The 15,109-nt window shown below is 42.5% G+C and overlaps 1 protein-coding gene across 9 annotated transcripts in view; it reads left to right on the plus strand.

Annotated features, from left to right (window-relative positions):
- dlgap2a (discs, large (Drosophila) homolog-associated protein 2a) overlaps positions 1 to 15,109 on the plus strand; it is a 141,141-nt gene that overhangs the window by 30,739 nt on the left and 95,293 nt on the right. For 2 of the 9 annotated variants that reach the window (XM_058090764.2, XM_058090763.2), the window contains exon 1: positions 2,030 to 2,483. The exons of the other annotated variants lie outside the window; for them this stretch is intronic. The gene's annotated coding sequence lies outside the window, so the exon portion shown is untranslated. Of the gene's footprint in view, positions 1 to 2,029; positions 2,484 to 15,109 lie in introns of those variants that run through there. 9 annotated transcript variants of the gene reach the window in all.

The raw sequence follows: 15,109 nt of genomic DNA on the forward strand, positions 1-15,109 counted from the left end.
CATCTGTAATTCCACCAAATTTATTGTATTCCCACTTGACTACCTCCAGAGGCTTGTTAAAATTTAATTCCTTTTTTTACCTGAGTGTGTCGGCAAACAGCATCAGCATTATGCATATACCCGCTGAAAGAGGACTGATTTTTTCCAATAGTCTCATAAATCTCTGTTCTACCTGGTTGAACATGGAGGCTGTTTAGAGCCCGGCTGGCTGTCTCTCTTGGCCGACATTATAGATCTAGATTGACAGCTGCTCCATCCTGTCTGCCACTGTTAATCATTGAAGGATTTGGGCTGCCGGCAAGCAGCTCTGACAAGCGACCTTGAGTCCTGCTGGGACTACAAGCAAAAGCCTGCTCCCTTGTTAGAGCAAGTGAGGTGCTCCTCAGTCAGTTGGTCACAAAATGCTCAATAATAACTTTCTAGGGCGGCACGGCGGATGAGTGGTTAGCGCGCAGACCTCACAGCAAGGAGACCAGGGTTCGATTCCACCCTCGGCCATCTCTGTGTGGAGTTTGCATGTTCTCCCCGTGCATGCGTGGGTTTTCTCCGGGTACTCCGGTTTCCTCCCACATTCCAAAAACATGCTAGGTTAATTGGCGACTCCAAATTGTCCATAGGTATGAATGTGAGTGTGAATGGTTGTTTGTCTATATGTGCCCTGTGATTGGCTGGCGACCAGTCCAGGGTGTACCCCGCCTCTCGCCCGAAGACAGCTGGGATAGGCTCCAGCACCCCCCGTGACCCTTGTGAGGAAAAGCGGTAGAAAATGAATGAATGAATGAATGAACGAATAACTTTCTATGGATCACGTTGCATTTTGTACTTTTTCCATTTTAATGCTACGGTCAAACTTACTGGAGACAGTCACAACTAGGGCGTGCCCATTTCACACATAAAGTCTGGTACATACATAATACATAATATTTATAAACCCCTTCTCTCACCAGTAATTAATGACAACCGCCACTTTGCATAGAATAAATAATCAGCATAAGTCAATATAAGACAAAGCATCAGCATCAGCAAAACATTGCAGTCATACGGTGCAGAAGTGATGGTTCAAGCAAACCAGTCCTGTGTACTCAGGCGAGGCAGGTAACTTGTCATCATGAAACATTTAAAAACAAAAACATAACATGAATTTGCACAATTCTTGATCAAATACAGGTAGACGCTTAAGATGAGGCTGCCGCAAGTCTCTGATCTCAGCTTAGTGCACAAGCCTGTCGTCTGAGTGCACATGAGTTGGGATAGCTTCCTTATTCTTGTTCATCGGACAATAAAACAGAGGTTGCAGTACTCTCCTCATTCTGAAGGGGTGTGCGTGAACTGGGAGGTGCTTGTCATTGCCGTCCTTCAACAGAGAGCAGCAGTGGAGCACTAGCTAGATAGCTATTGAAATACATTAAAGATAGTTTTAATGCTGAATGAATTAATTTGACTGTCTAGATTAAGGATTTATACAGTAAGATCGTTTCCAACAAAGTATCAGAACCTTTCCTGGAGAAGGATAGGGTATGTGTACTTTATGTACAAATTTTCATCCATCCATCTTCTATACTGATTATTAGAATTGGGTGATATCATTTATACCAGTATAAGTCATTTTCTTATCATTGGAAGAATCTTTACCGGTATACTGGTCCATAAAAAAAAAATTTCAGTTAATAAAAAATGAATAAATGGGACAAAAAATATTTGAAAACAAATTGACGGCATATTTTTAACCAAGGTGAATTATTAGCACGAATGCCCAGTGTGACCGCATCTTGCTTTTGAATGACATTTGCCAAATCCAGCTTTGAACACATTAACATAGAAGGGTTTATCATCACATACACCTAATAGATGTTGACACTGTAAATGAGGACACAGCCAGGATGCAGTCAGAGAGCGAGGAAGGAAGAATATGGAATGCATAAAGATGAATAAGACTACTTATCTGGGTGTTATATATATACCATAACAAACATCTCTATATTTCTTACTCTTTTTCTGTCCTCTGTCTCTCACCGTCTCATCACATAACTCTCCATCTGTTCTGGTAAAAATCCCGGTGTCAAAAAACTCCAGAATCCACATTCCAGTCACAGTTTAGCTCCAGCCATGCTGTGGGAACCAGCAGTGGCAAATGTCTGTTTTGCCTGTCTCTCCTCTCTCTTGCTGCACTGCCACTTTGCTGTGCTGCAGTAGATGGTCCTCAGTGTGCGCTCGCAACTCATCGCAGTGGCGGCGCAGCATCTCACTGACAATTCCCGTCTTCTTAGCCCGGGTGTTTTTTGTTTTTTTTTTCCCTGAGTCCCTTATTGTCAGTGAGTCTGGATAAATGTAAGGGCAAGGGAAGACAATATACAGGTGCTGTAGGAGCTGAGGAAGTCTATGATTCAGTGTACTTTGTACATGACTGTGTGATCTTCTGCTGTCTTTGGGTGACAAATCAGCTTGTGCTCCTAGATGCCTCCTGCTTTTAGAGACTTTGCAAGGTAAGTTAGTTCTCTTCATCTCGTGTAGTTTAATATGCGATTGATATATTAGCTGTCAGTGGGCATCATTTTGCAGTGACTTTGCATTTAATGGAAGGTTATATTTTGGTAGAAGTTGTCAGATTAATATGTTTAAGTTTGCCTGTTTTAAAATTCAACCACATTGCACAGTGAAATCTGGAATAAATTGGATTTCAATGCAGAAATTTGAAATCTGGGCTATGCATTTATTGTACAGGAATGCTTTGCATAATGTATATATAGTGTTTTTGTGGAAAGAAACATTATTTTTATGTCACTGCCAGTGCTGTCCTGAGGGATTGTTGCAGCATGTGTACACATGCGTGGCAGGGAATACTATCCATGTGGGGGTGTGAGCAGCTGTATGCATCTAATGTAAACTGTCATGAAGGGTGGGTCAGCTTTGCATGCGTGTGACACCTTTTCAATAATGTGTGTGTGCTTGAACTATCCTTTGATTGTGAGCGAGAGGGCAACAACATAAGCTTTCATTTAGGAAACACTCATTAGTGCTACATGAGGTTCCGGGTGCTATGAGTGTGGGTGGGGACTTGGTGACCGCTTGCAGGTTTCGGGGCTTTCCCGTTTCTTGTTCTGGTTTTTGGTCCAGCCTGTTTTGGAGATGCTTATGGTCCTCTCTGTCCGTTGCTGCACTGCAGACAGCCTCTCTCCCGCCCAGGCTGCTACGTGCTACCTTACTTTGACACAGACAGCGTTGGCTTGGAGAGGCTCTTCATACAGTATATCTGTCTGTGCCATTTGAACAGATGGTTGTAGCTCAGTACCTTCCTGCAGTCTGCACCGTGGTGTGTTTGGGGATGCAGGTGCATCTATCTGTTGGGAGTTAGTCTGTCATTACCATTTCTTTGTTTAGATAAATGATATCAGTAACAAGACCATAATGACAACCTCGGGATCTCTTGCTGCTCTAAATAAACATCTGATCTCCTGCAAGACTGTTTGGATACGCCAAGTGGTTCCCCACCGTCCATCTTCAGGGTGTCCACCTACACGCCTGCTGCTTTGTGTGTCATGCTGACTCCATAGGGATGTATATTTAGACTGCAAGATACGCTACAAAACAGCAATCATGTCTCTTTTGGAAGTGTCATTGCAGCAGCGATAACACACATGAGACAAATACTCATGTGGCCTCCATGCACACACACACACATGTGGAAAAGTATGACTATGCCTTAGTGGGATGCACATTCATAAATAATGGATTTTGCACCAAGATGAATGTGCTTGAACTGCATGACATAAACATAGCAAATAGCATCACAGTTTGACATGTGGTTAGCACTAGTGATGTGAGAATCGATTCCGTGGTATCGATATATATCAATACTCGAGTATCGATTATGCCTATAAAGTATTAGCACAACAACAACTTACATTAATGTGTTGATATGACGAGGATTAGATAGCATTAGACCTGTTGCGATATTTCAAGCACTAATCACATATTACTCTATTTGTACTTTTTTACACCTACTTTTTCTAATTAACTTCACTTTTCATCGTAAATGTTAGATATTTGATTGCATTTTTTTTACCTAAGATCAGGACTGAATTTGATTTAACAATATGTGAAATATTATTACTACTTTAGTTACATTTTGTAAAAATAATGTATTGGAATTTGTAGAAGTGAAATATATATCTACAAATACAGGAGTTGCAATATATTTACACAATTTCACGCAGTCAATTTCACCTACAATTTGTACAGATTCCGAATCTGAACATCCGAAGATGTTAATTGTGTTGGTTGTGGATGTGTACAACATTACCCAGAAGCCTCAGCACTTGAGTGGAAACCGGATGTTTACACTCTGTCGAAGCTACATGTGAGTAATGATGATATGCTAATAAAGCCAAGAGCTTTAGATATTAGTGTGCATTGCTGTTCTTGAATTGTTTTAAATAAGCAACAAACATAACAGTAACAATTTGGATTATATATTTTTATATTATGATGGTTTCAGCGCAGAAATTTGTGTATCTTTGTGCACTACTCAGGCACAAAGTATTCTAGCTCATCTCTGCAATACGCTTTCTCTCTTTGTTTCATGACTATTTGGATCGGAAGCAGGAAATCCATGGAAATGCTGCACAAATAGGTGCAGAGTCTGGAAGATCTTGAAAGCTTATGTGTGGGTTATTGTGTGTAGCTGCTCTACTGTAGCCCATAACTCCAGGGCGGAAAGGGCTCTTTATAAAACATACTTCGAATGTCTGAAACAGGTTTTCTATGCTTTAACTACAGAAATATTTGATATAAATAAGGAAGCGTAGGCCACCCAGGAGGCCAAGGTTCGATTCCTTCCTCTGGCATCTCTGTGTGGAGTTTGCAGGTCCCCCCGTGCATGCGAGGGTTTTCTCCCACATTCCAAGAATATGCTAGGTTAATTGGCGACTCTATTTGTGCCCTGTGATTGGCTGGCGACCAGTCCAGGGTGTACCCCGCTTATCGCTCGAAGTCAGCTGGGCTCCAGCAACCCCGTGACCCTTGTGAGGATAAGCTGTAAAAAATTTCTACTTTGCAGAAATTCACTTATCTCAGGCAGGTCTGGAAGCAATAAATGAGGGAAGACTGTATACTGTACACGTTCTCCTTGTGCTTGCAAGTTACGCTAACTGGAGACTCTAAATAGTCCACTGGTGTGAATGGGAATGGTTGTGCATCTATATGTGCCTTGTCAATGACTATAAGCCATGCCTCCTCACCCAAAGTCAGCTTGGCTTGGCTCCACCTCACCCATGACCCTGACTTTCTATCGTGACCTTTCCTTATATTAAATGTTAAGCCAACTGGATGGTTATGATTAAATGCTTTAATCTATACAGCCAGTATAAATCAGGATTCTCCGGCCTTGAGTGCACTGTCTTTCCACAGACATTTTGAAAACAAAACTAATCTCTTTGCCACACTCCTGCAATTGGGTGCCTGTTTATCTGTCAAGACCAGGCACTTTCCCACAATAATCCTTTTCACCAAAGTTCAGTAAACTTCCTTGGCTCTTATATGACCATCCCAGGCTAGAAGCATGCGGTCGCATGAATATGGTGATATTATGGTATTCTTCAGTGTCACAATCCTAAGTGTATTCAGCTTACAAATCTGCATGTTTAAAGATATGAACGTAACAAAGCAGTTGATGAACATTAGACAGTCTTACTTGAATATGTCCTTTCAGTCCTTCCACATAAACCTTGACACTTTTTATTTAAATGTCTGTCTTTGAGTCAGTTCTCAGCGGAATATTGTTGAATTCTGTACAAAAGAATTGGGTAGATATAAAAAGTGAACTCTTAAAAAAGTTTCCATGCAACTAAATAAAAAAAGGGGCGGCACGGCGGTCGAGTGGTTAACGCGCAGACCTTACAGCTAGGAGACCAGGGTTCAATTCCACCCTCGGCCATCTCTGTTTGCATGTTCTCCCCGTGCATGCGTGGGTTTTCTCCGGGTACTCCGGTTTCCTCCCACATTCCAAAAACATGCTAGGTTAATTAGCCACTCCAAATTGTCCATAGGTATGAATGTGAGTGTGAATGGTTGTTTGTCTATATGTGCGCTGTGATTGGCTGGCGACCAGTCCAGGGTGTACCCTGCCTCTCGCCCAAAGACAGCTGGGATAGGCTCCAGCACCCCCGGCGACCCTCGTGAGGAAAAGCGGTAGAAAATGAATGAATGAATAAATAAAAAAATAACAACAGTAAAAGGATCAGAACAGTTAAAGAGAAAAACTAAATTCTACAAAGTGTGACCATAAACATGCAAGGCCGAATGCATTAACGAATGCAATGATGGGATTATTGTTATGACAGTCCCAGTCATGGTCAGTCAAACATTGAGACTTCCAAACATCTGTCAACTGGCCGTTTATTGCTCTACATCTTGACATGTAGCTGTTGCTGTGAGAGCATGTGTGAAATATTGCCACCGGCACATTGTAACGGCCATTTACATGATTGTACTCGACTCAGTGATAGCCACAAAAGGAGCAATTCGTCCAAAGTGGGTAAAGGGTTTTTTAGATGTCATACGTTTGTGCTTGGAGGTTTGCAGATGGTTGTGGATGTGATCACATGAATTTGTAATGTCGGATTTGAGCAACACAGATTTAAGGAGCAGTACGGAATTGAAAATAGCAAGGGTCCTTGCTCGACTGTTGTTAGGTACAATTTATTTGACAGAAATCAACAGCAGTAAAGAAGCCACCTTTATGAATGTACACACAAACCTCTTAAGTTGCATGCTCCTGAAGTCATACAATTTGAAATTCGACCAAAAGGAAAAATATGCCCTGCACAAAACTTGGGAGTTTAAACCATCGGCACACATGATCAAGGAAGGCCTTGGTGAAACTGTCAGGACCATACATACGTATACATAGGTAAGCACCAAAGGAGTAACTGCATTTTCACCTTTTGTTAGATGATGCATTTGTGGCCTCATATAAACAGTGATTAACTATTTTTAATCAAATATGACAAATATGAATTTTGGAATCTTACATAGCCTTTCTTCTTTTTGCATTTTGAAGCGAGCTGCACGGTGACCGAGTGGTTAGCATGTACATAGGCCACAGTCGGGGTCCTGTGTTCGATTCCACATGTCTGGAGTTTGCATGTTCTCCCCATGCGTGGGTTTTCTCCGGGTACTCCGGTTTCCTCCCACATTCCAAAAACATGCTAGGTTAATTGGCGACTCCAAATTGTCCATAAGCAGCCAGGCAACGACATTTCGTTGGCAATTTCACTGCTGTGTTATTGTGCAATGACAATAAAGGAAGTCTATGTCTATGTATGAATGTGAGTGTGAATGGTTGTTTGTCTATATGTGCCCTGTGATTGTCTGGCGAGCAGTTCAGGGTGTACGCCGCCTCTAGCTCGAAGACAGCTGGGATAGGCTCCAGCATACCCCCACGACCCAAGTGAGGATAAGCGGTATAGAAAATGGATGGATGGCATTTTGAAACTCTACGAAATTCCAAGAGTGATGTGGAGTGAATTTTATATAACTACAGTATTTTGTATTTTCAAATAAAGAATAGAAGTAATAGTTAGTGTAGCTTTTTTTTTTAGTTTTACGGAACACAGCCATTATCCAGTAAATCCATGAGTAACGTCTAAAAAACTGAAAAACAACTGTTTATTTCTTGACAGCGTAAATTAACATTAATTTGATCAATGGCAAGGTTAATTGTGATGCATTTTTATATAAATGTCTCATGCATGGCAACATACATTTTTTGGGGGGAATCTTATTACGTTGCCAGCTCTGTGCATGAGGTGGGCTTCATACAGATGGGGGGTCTCGCTTGTTCCACAAATTGAGTGGCCAGTTGATCCAAGCTGAGATGAAGCAGCTCACCCGCTGGCGGTGATCAGCCCCGATGTCAAATGTGTCATTTTGGAGCGTGCATGATGTGTCAGTTGCGCTCATGAGACCGTGTGCGGCACAAATGATTGTCAGCGTGTTCTATCTGCTGGGTTAATGCTTTTGACTTCAATCAGTGTCCAACCGACTGAGTCGACTTCTCCTATTGGAAAACACTGCCAAGAACACGGGCGTACACGCACAAACATGTTTGAAGCTGTTGAGAAGCTGCACTTTTATCTCTTCACAGCAAGTCTCAGTCCAGATGCTACATATTCTCACAAGCAATTAAACATTATGAAAGCACTTTATAGTGGAAGCTCCAAGGTCAAACACCATCTGTTCCGGGACATTATGTTTGACCTCTGATTGGTTCGGATTTGGAACTGATTTTTTCCATAAATATAGGAAACTGTCAAAGTGTTTATTTACTACAAAAGCAAAGTTTAGGGTATCGTGGTAATATTCTATGCAAATATTCATTCATTCATTTTCTACCGCTTATCGTCACGAGGGCCGCGGGGGTGCTGGGTACTGATCGCCAGCCAATCACAGGGCACATATAAACAAACAACCATTCACACTCACATTCATACCTATGGACAATTTGGAGTCGCTAATTAACCTAGCATGTTTTTGGAGAAAACCCACGCATGCACGGGGAGAACATGCAAACTCCATACAGAGATGGCCGAGGGTGGGATTGAACCCCGGTTTCCTAGCTGTGAGGTCTGCGCGCTAACCGCTCGATCGCCGTGCAGCCTCTGTGCAAATTCATTCATTCATTCATTTTCTACCACTTTTCCTCACGAGGGTTGCCGGGGTGCTGGAGCCTATCCCGGCTGTCTTTGGGTGAGAGGCAGGGTACACCCTGGACTGGTCGCCAGCCAATCACAGGGCACATATAGACAAACAACCATTCACACTCACATTCATACCTATGGACAATTTGGAGTCGCCAATTAACCTAGCATGTTTTTGGAATGTGGGAGGAAACCGGAGTACCCGGAGAAAACCCATGCATGCACGGGGAGAACATGCAAAGGGTGGAATTGAACCCTGGTCTCGTAGCTGCGAGGTCTGCGCGCCACCGTGCAGCCTCTGTGCAAATATGCTAAGCAAAATAATAATCTCTACTTTGACAACAAATGACGAAGGCCAAACGCTGCTTTTTGCCTTACCAAGCAAAAGCAATAGGAAGAAATAAGGCTAGTCATCATTGGCACCTAATAGATCATAATGGATGCGTGACTTACCACCATTAAGCACAACCAGTAAGAACCACTTGGTCTCCATGGTCTTCTTCTTTTTCATCTTAGGCCCTCACCTCTGTCTGTGTCTTTCTCTCTCAATGTCATCCTTCCTCGTCCTCCTTTTTTGTCTCTTTACCCGTTTCTCACTTTCCTCCATTGTGTAATCAGTAGGTTGTACTGCAGTCTGAGCCAGTGCCTGAACTTAATGAGTCTCAAACAAACAGTTCCATGCACTGGGACAGAACAACCTATTTGCTCTGTAACAACACCGCTTAGGAAGGTTCCATATAAATACATAAATATAAATACATGTACATATAAAACATGGATAAAAGGGAATAGCGGTCTGTTGAACACCTTAAACATCCATCTGACTCATTTGCAGGACATTACAGGCCTATAAGTGGTAGTGGTGCATAGTGGATGTGGATGTTTGCTGCCCTACTCTGCCCCGATGCAAGCAGACTGTAACAAGAAATATGATTTTTTTTGGTGTGTCTGATTAACTAATTAACTCTGCATTAAATCCAAACATAACAGGGTAAGGTTAAGTATCGCAATTGGCCGAGTGGTTAGCGCGCAGGCCACACAGCTAGGAGACCCGAATTAGATTCCACCCTAGGGCATGTATGTGTGGAGTTCCCACACATGCGTGGGTTTTCTCCGGGTAATCCGGTTTCCTCCCACATTCCAAAAACATGCTAGGTTAATTGGTGACTCCAAATTGTCCATAGGTATGAATGTGAGTGTGAATGGTTGTTTGTCTATATGTGCCCTGTGATTGGCTGGCGACCAGTCCAGGGTGTGCCCCGCCTCTCGCCCGAAGACAGCTGGGATAGGCTCCAGCATCCCCCGCGACCAGAGGATAAGTGAGGATAAGCGGTAGAAAATGAATGAATGAATTCTAATGTAATACACTACTAATGTTCACTGTTAAGTCTTGTATTTGCAATCCAACCAAAATACAACCATAATAGCTTCTAAGTCATCACCAGTAGCTTGGTTCTTTTTCTAGTATTTATAACGCTTTCTTGTCAACATGAGGATTTTCTTACCGGCTATAAGCAGCAGCTTTACAAAATAATTCCTCCAAGTATTGGATACCTGTCATAACAATTCCTTATCAGATATCATACAAACCTTGTCCTAAGGCCCTTGTGAACTCCCCCTCCCTTTTGTAAACAAAAACACACAGATCACACATCATATTCTTTTCTACTGACTTCTCTACCTTTTTGCTTCCCAGTTCACTGTTTGTGCAGTTTTGATTTGCGCTGTCAGATAAAGAGAAATGGGATTTAAAATTAAATAATACAATATCAAATACAGTAGAACCTTGGTTAGTACTTTAACCAAATTATGTTAACCAAAAGAAATAATGCATATCCAATGTATCCATTCCATTACTCTGTGTGGAGTTTGCATGTTCTCCCTGTGCATGCGTGGGTTTTCTCCGGGTACTCCGGTTTCCTCCCACATTCCAAAAACATGCTAGGTTAATTGGCGACTCCAAATTGTCCATAGGTATGAATGTGAGTGTGAATGGTTGTTTGTCTATATGTGCCCTGTGATTGGCTGGCGACCAGTCCAGAGTGTACCCCGCCTCTCGCCCAAAGACAGCTGGGGTAGGCTCCAGCATCCCTGTGACCCTTGTAAGGATAAAATGAAATGCCTGTATTTATTGATGCAATGCATGATTAGCCAATGTTTTTCAAAAAAAATAGATTGGCTAACTTTTCTAGCGGGATGCCATCCTCTCAAATATTACTACAAAACCTCAACAAACTATAATACCCACACTTGTGATCAAGGAAAACAGGATTCATGTAAAAAAAATTTTTTTATGGCACTCTTAATTTGCTCACACAATTAAACAGGATGTGGCAAACCGAGCTCTTATTTTGAAGGTATGTTGTGTGGGTTGTCTCTTGTTGGTAAAGACGAGAATAATTGTACATCTCGTTCTTGTTTCACTCAGAACCTAAAACGCTCGGTTCCGTTAACAGTAACAGTAAAAGTGAGTTGCGGACACACTGCCACACGAGGATGCTAAACTAAGCTAAGCCAGCTAGCTTCCTTTCGCGCTCCGTAAGAGATACATTTCAAAGTTGTTACGCCAAATTTTGCCTTAGATCGTCTTTTTGTTGTTTAGATTCTGCCACAATTGAACGTTCCCTGGGGAAATACTTTTCTGCGTTAATACGTTCCTTCCATCGCCATGACAGCATTTGATGTGCAATTCTCATTCTTTGTATTTTTGAATTTTGAGGCAGGGCTGGACTAGTCAAGTCATGGGATTGCATAAACATGTCACTCCCTGGTGGTTTCTCTACAATTTTATATATAACAAGTTTCTGCAATGTATCTGTAAAACAGTTTCGACTCAACCATCTAAAACAATAATAATAAAAAAAAGGAAATTTGAACACTATATATATCGTCGCAAAGTAAGCTTTCTTAACAATAATATTAGACTGCAATATCTAATTTACAGAGCGTTTAATACTGCAAAAGTTGTGACTGAGCTTCATTTATTGACCCCCATCCCGTCATTATTACCGCCGCCGCTACACATCTCATTTTTTCAAAGGTTTTACATGGTGTGTTTGCTTGACACCGCATAGCAGGGCCTTGCTCCCTTAGTTGCCATGGAGACACCACCACTTGTCAGCAGTGCTGCACTGATTTTTGTGAGTCTTTGCATAAATGCCCCCCCCCACCACCACCACAACCACCACCACCCTTACCCCCATCCAAACTGTGCCGCATGTTGGGGGCTCACCCATGCCTGCGGTTTACGTGGGCGGGTAGACAAGCGCATGTGCATGTTATTGTGATGAAGAGAGAATGGGAACAGGAAGGAGAAAGATCAAAACAAAGTGGGAGGAATTGGGGGGCGTGGGGGTGTGGTTTGAGGGGAGTCCTCAGGAGTGCTGATTATTTTGTCCTTTAATTTCATCCTTTCAAACTTCTGTTGGAAAAATGCTTCTCACTTTTCGCATCATGAGCCGGTTATCTTTTGCGTCACACACATTTTGCACAATGATTTTTAAATCTGTTAAGTGTATCGACATGCACTTTTGAGAGCGTTATACACACTCATGCATTCAGAATTCAGCATTTTTTTATGTATTCTCTAAAGTGACCTTATTCTTGTCTATATTTGTCTTTTTGTATTGCATTGTTTTAGAAGCTTAATTTACCAGCAATCTCATTTCCTGCAGGGGCTGACTCAAAGTAGAGAATGACTGAGATTCTGAAAGCATTAACATAATGCTTACTCAGAGGTTCCTCAAATGTCTGCTAATTATGCATCACGCAACAATGATTCACCAAATGGGCTTGATGTTAGACGATGTGGTGAAGAGCTAAAATTGGAAAAGATTTACTGACACAGCGAGTTGCTGCATTGTATAAATAAAGTACATATTGTGCAAATTTGACACAAAAATAAAACATTTTTCTTACAATTTTGAGACTATTCTAGCTGACTTTAGATGAGAAATGGCGTACACCCTGGACTGGTTATCAATCAATCACAGGACAGATATATAGACAAACAGTTGTGTGCAGTCAGGGCCAGCAAGCCATTACCAGAAGTACCGACCTACAGTACATTCATTTATTACCAACGGTCTGGTATCTTAATTTTGTCCTGTATTACTTCACTGCAGTGCTTCCAGTAGTATATGCCTTTTTTCCCGTCCAATCAGATTCCAGCTCCTGTGTTGGCATATTGATGTAATCTGCCCAGCGCCTTCAGAATCAGGAGTGCTGGCTACTACTGTCACATACATACTATTAATACATACTATAATGGGGCTTGCAGTCACCCAGTATGTTAAAATCTCATCTCGTTCTCGTTGACCCGATTCTGTGTTTTGTCTCAATTCGTGCGTTGGGTGACTCATGACATGACTCATGGTATTTATGATCTGTCACATTGAATATGATTTCTTTTTAAACTTTTCATTCATTTATTCATTCATTTTCTACTGCTTATCCTCACAAGGGTAGCGTGGGTTGCTGGGTGGTGCCTCTCATCTTCGGGCGAGAGGCAGGGTACACCCTGGACTGGTCGCCAGCCAATCACATGGCAATTTGAAGTCGGCAATTAAGCCGGAGTACCCACGCATAGACGGTGAGAACATGCAAACTCCATTCAGAGATCGCCGAGGGTGGAATTGAACTCGGGTCTCCGAGCTGTGAGGCCTGCCTGCTAACCAAAAGCCTTTTTTTAAACTTGTCAACAAAAAAAACAAACTAAAATACAGGAGTGTTACCATGTGAACAGGGCTTTGAAGTTTTAAAAATAATAGTTTTAATTAACCTAACATGTATGTATTCGGACAGGTAGGAGCAGAGCATCCCATCATAATCCCACGCAAACATGGAGGGAGCGTGTACAGTCCACACAGGGGCGAGATTCAAACTTACATTCGATTTTTTTGTGTGTTTCACTAATTGTCTCTCTGATTTTATGGGTTCAGTGATTTTTGCCTGTGAAAAAAAGCTCCCTGCTGCAACTGAGGGCAGTCAGAAAGTAAAACACAAAAGCCGCTGTTGGACAATAAAGCAAAGAGCTGAGTGAAGCTGCATATTTTTGGTGTTAATTCCCTAGAGTGCATCACGATGAGTAGAGCCAGACCTCAACATTTGTCTATTTGCTGTATATTCATGACTATAGTACATATCTTTGTCTCGCTCTGATATGTCTGATTGAGGCATCACAAATCGGGAATTCTGTTTTGACAATGCAGATCAACTAGTTTGTGACCTTTTGAACCATTAATATCAAAGCCTAATTCCCAACCTTGTCAATTTGAATATGGGACAGTCTATACAATTAATGGATCAAATTAATTGGCGACTCCAAATTGTCCATAGGTATGAATGTGAGTGTGAATGGTTGTTTGTCTATATGTGCCCTGTGATTGGCTGGCCACCAGTTCAGGGTGTACCCTGCCTCTCGCCCGAAGACAGCTGGGATAGGCTTGACCCTCGTGAGGAAAAGCGGTAGAAAATGAACGAATGAATATATTGATGACCAGAGTCAGACAAGGCTCCATGAAGACCATGAAGACATGAGCAGCAGACAAAAAAAACAGAACCAGTTAGATGATCTGGACCAGCAGATGGAGGACAGAACAGACTTAGCAGCCACCTCAGTACAAGTTAGCCTCAAGTTCAACAGGAAATGAGGTCTCAGGCACGCTGCACGGGAGTGAGCTGTATGAGGTAGAGGCCATCGCATACATGGGAACTGTCATCGACCAACAGGATGCCATCTGACATATGAGTAAAAATAAGCAAGGCAGCATACTTGACATAGACGACGACGAAGCCCACCATCAGGAAACTGCAGACGCTGGCCCGTCATCATCAGCAACGCCGTGTACTAACCAGCTGTCAGCCGAGGAAGAGACCCGGCACAAAAGATGTGGATGGATTGGAAACACCCTGAGGAAGCCGGCCAGTAACACCACAAGGCAAGCACTCAAGCAAGTGGAACCCCCCCGAGGGATGCAGAAGACAGGAAGGCCAAGAAACACCTGGCGACGAGACTTTGATGCAAACATCAAGAAGATGGGAAAAACCTGGAGGGAAAGCCCAGGATAGAGCACTCTGGTGGATTGTTGTCCTCCTTTGCTCCAGGATGAGCTTAACTAACTAATTTATTCCGGAATGGAAGATTTTAGGGCTGCACGGCGGACGAGTGGTTAACACTCAGGCCTCACAGTTAGGAGACCTGAGTTCAATTCCACCCATGGCCATGCGTGGGTTTTATCCTGGTACTCCGGTTTCCTCCCACATTCCAAAAACATGCTAGGTTAATTGGCGACTCCAAATTGTCCATAGGTATGAATGTGAGTGTGAATGGTTGTTTGTCTATATGTGTCCTGTGATTGGCTGCCGACCAGTCCAGGGTGTACCCCGCCTCTTGCCCGAAGACAGCTGGGATA

This window comes from Doryrhamphus excisus, linkage group LG14 (genome assembly GCF_037039965.1).
Source record: "Doryrhamphus excisus strain RoL-2023G ecotype Guam linkage group LG14, RoL_Dexc_Guam_v1.1, whole genome shotgun sequence".
NCBI classification, from domain to species: Eukaryota; Metazoa; Chordata; class Actinopteri; order Syngnathiformes; family Syngnathidae; genus Doryrhamphus; species Doryrhamphus excisus.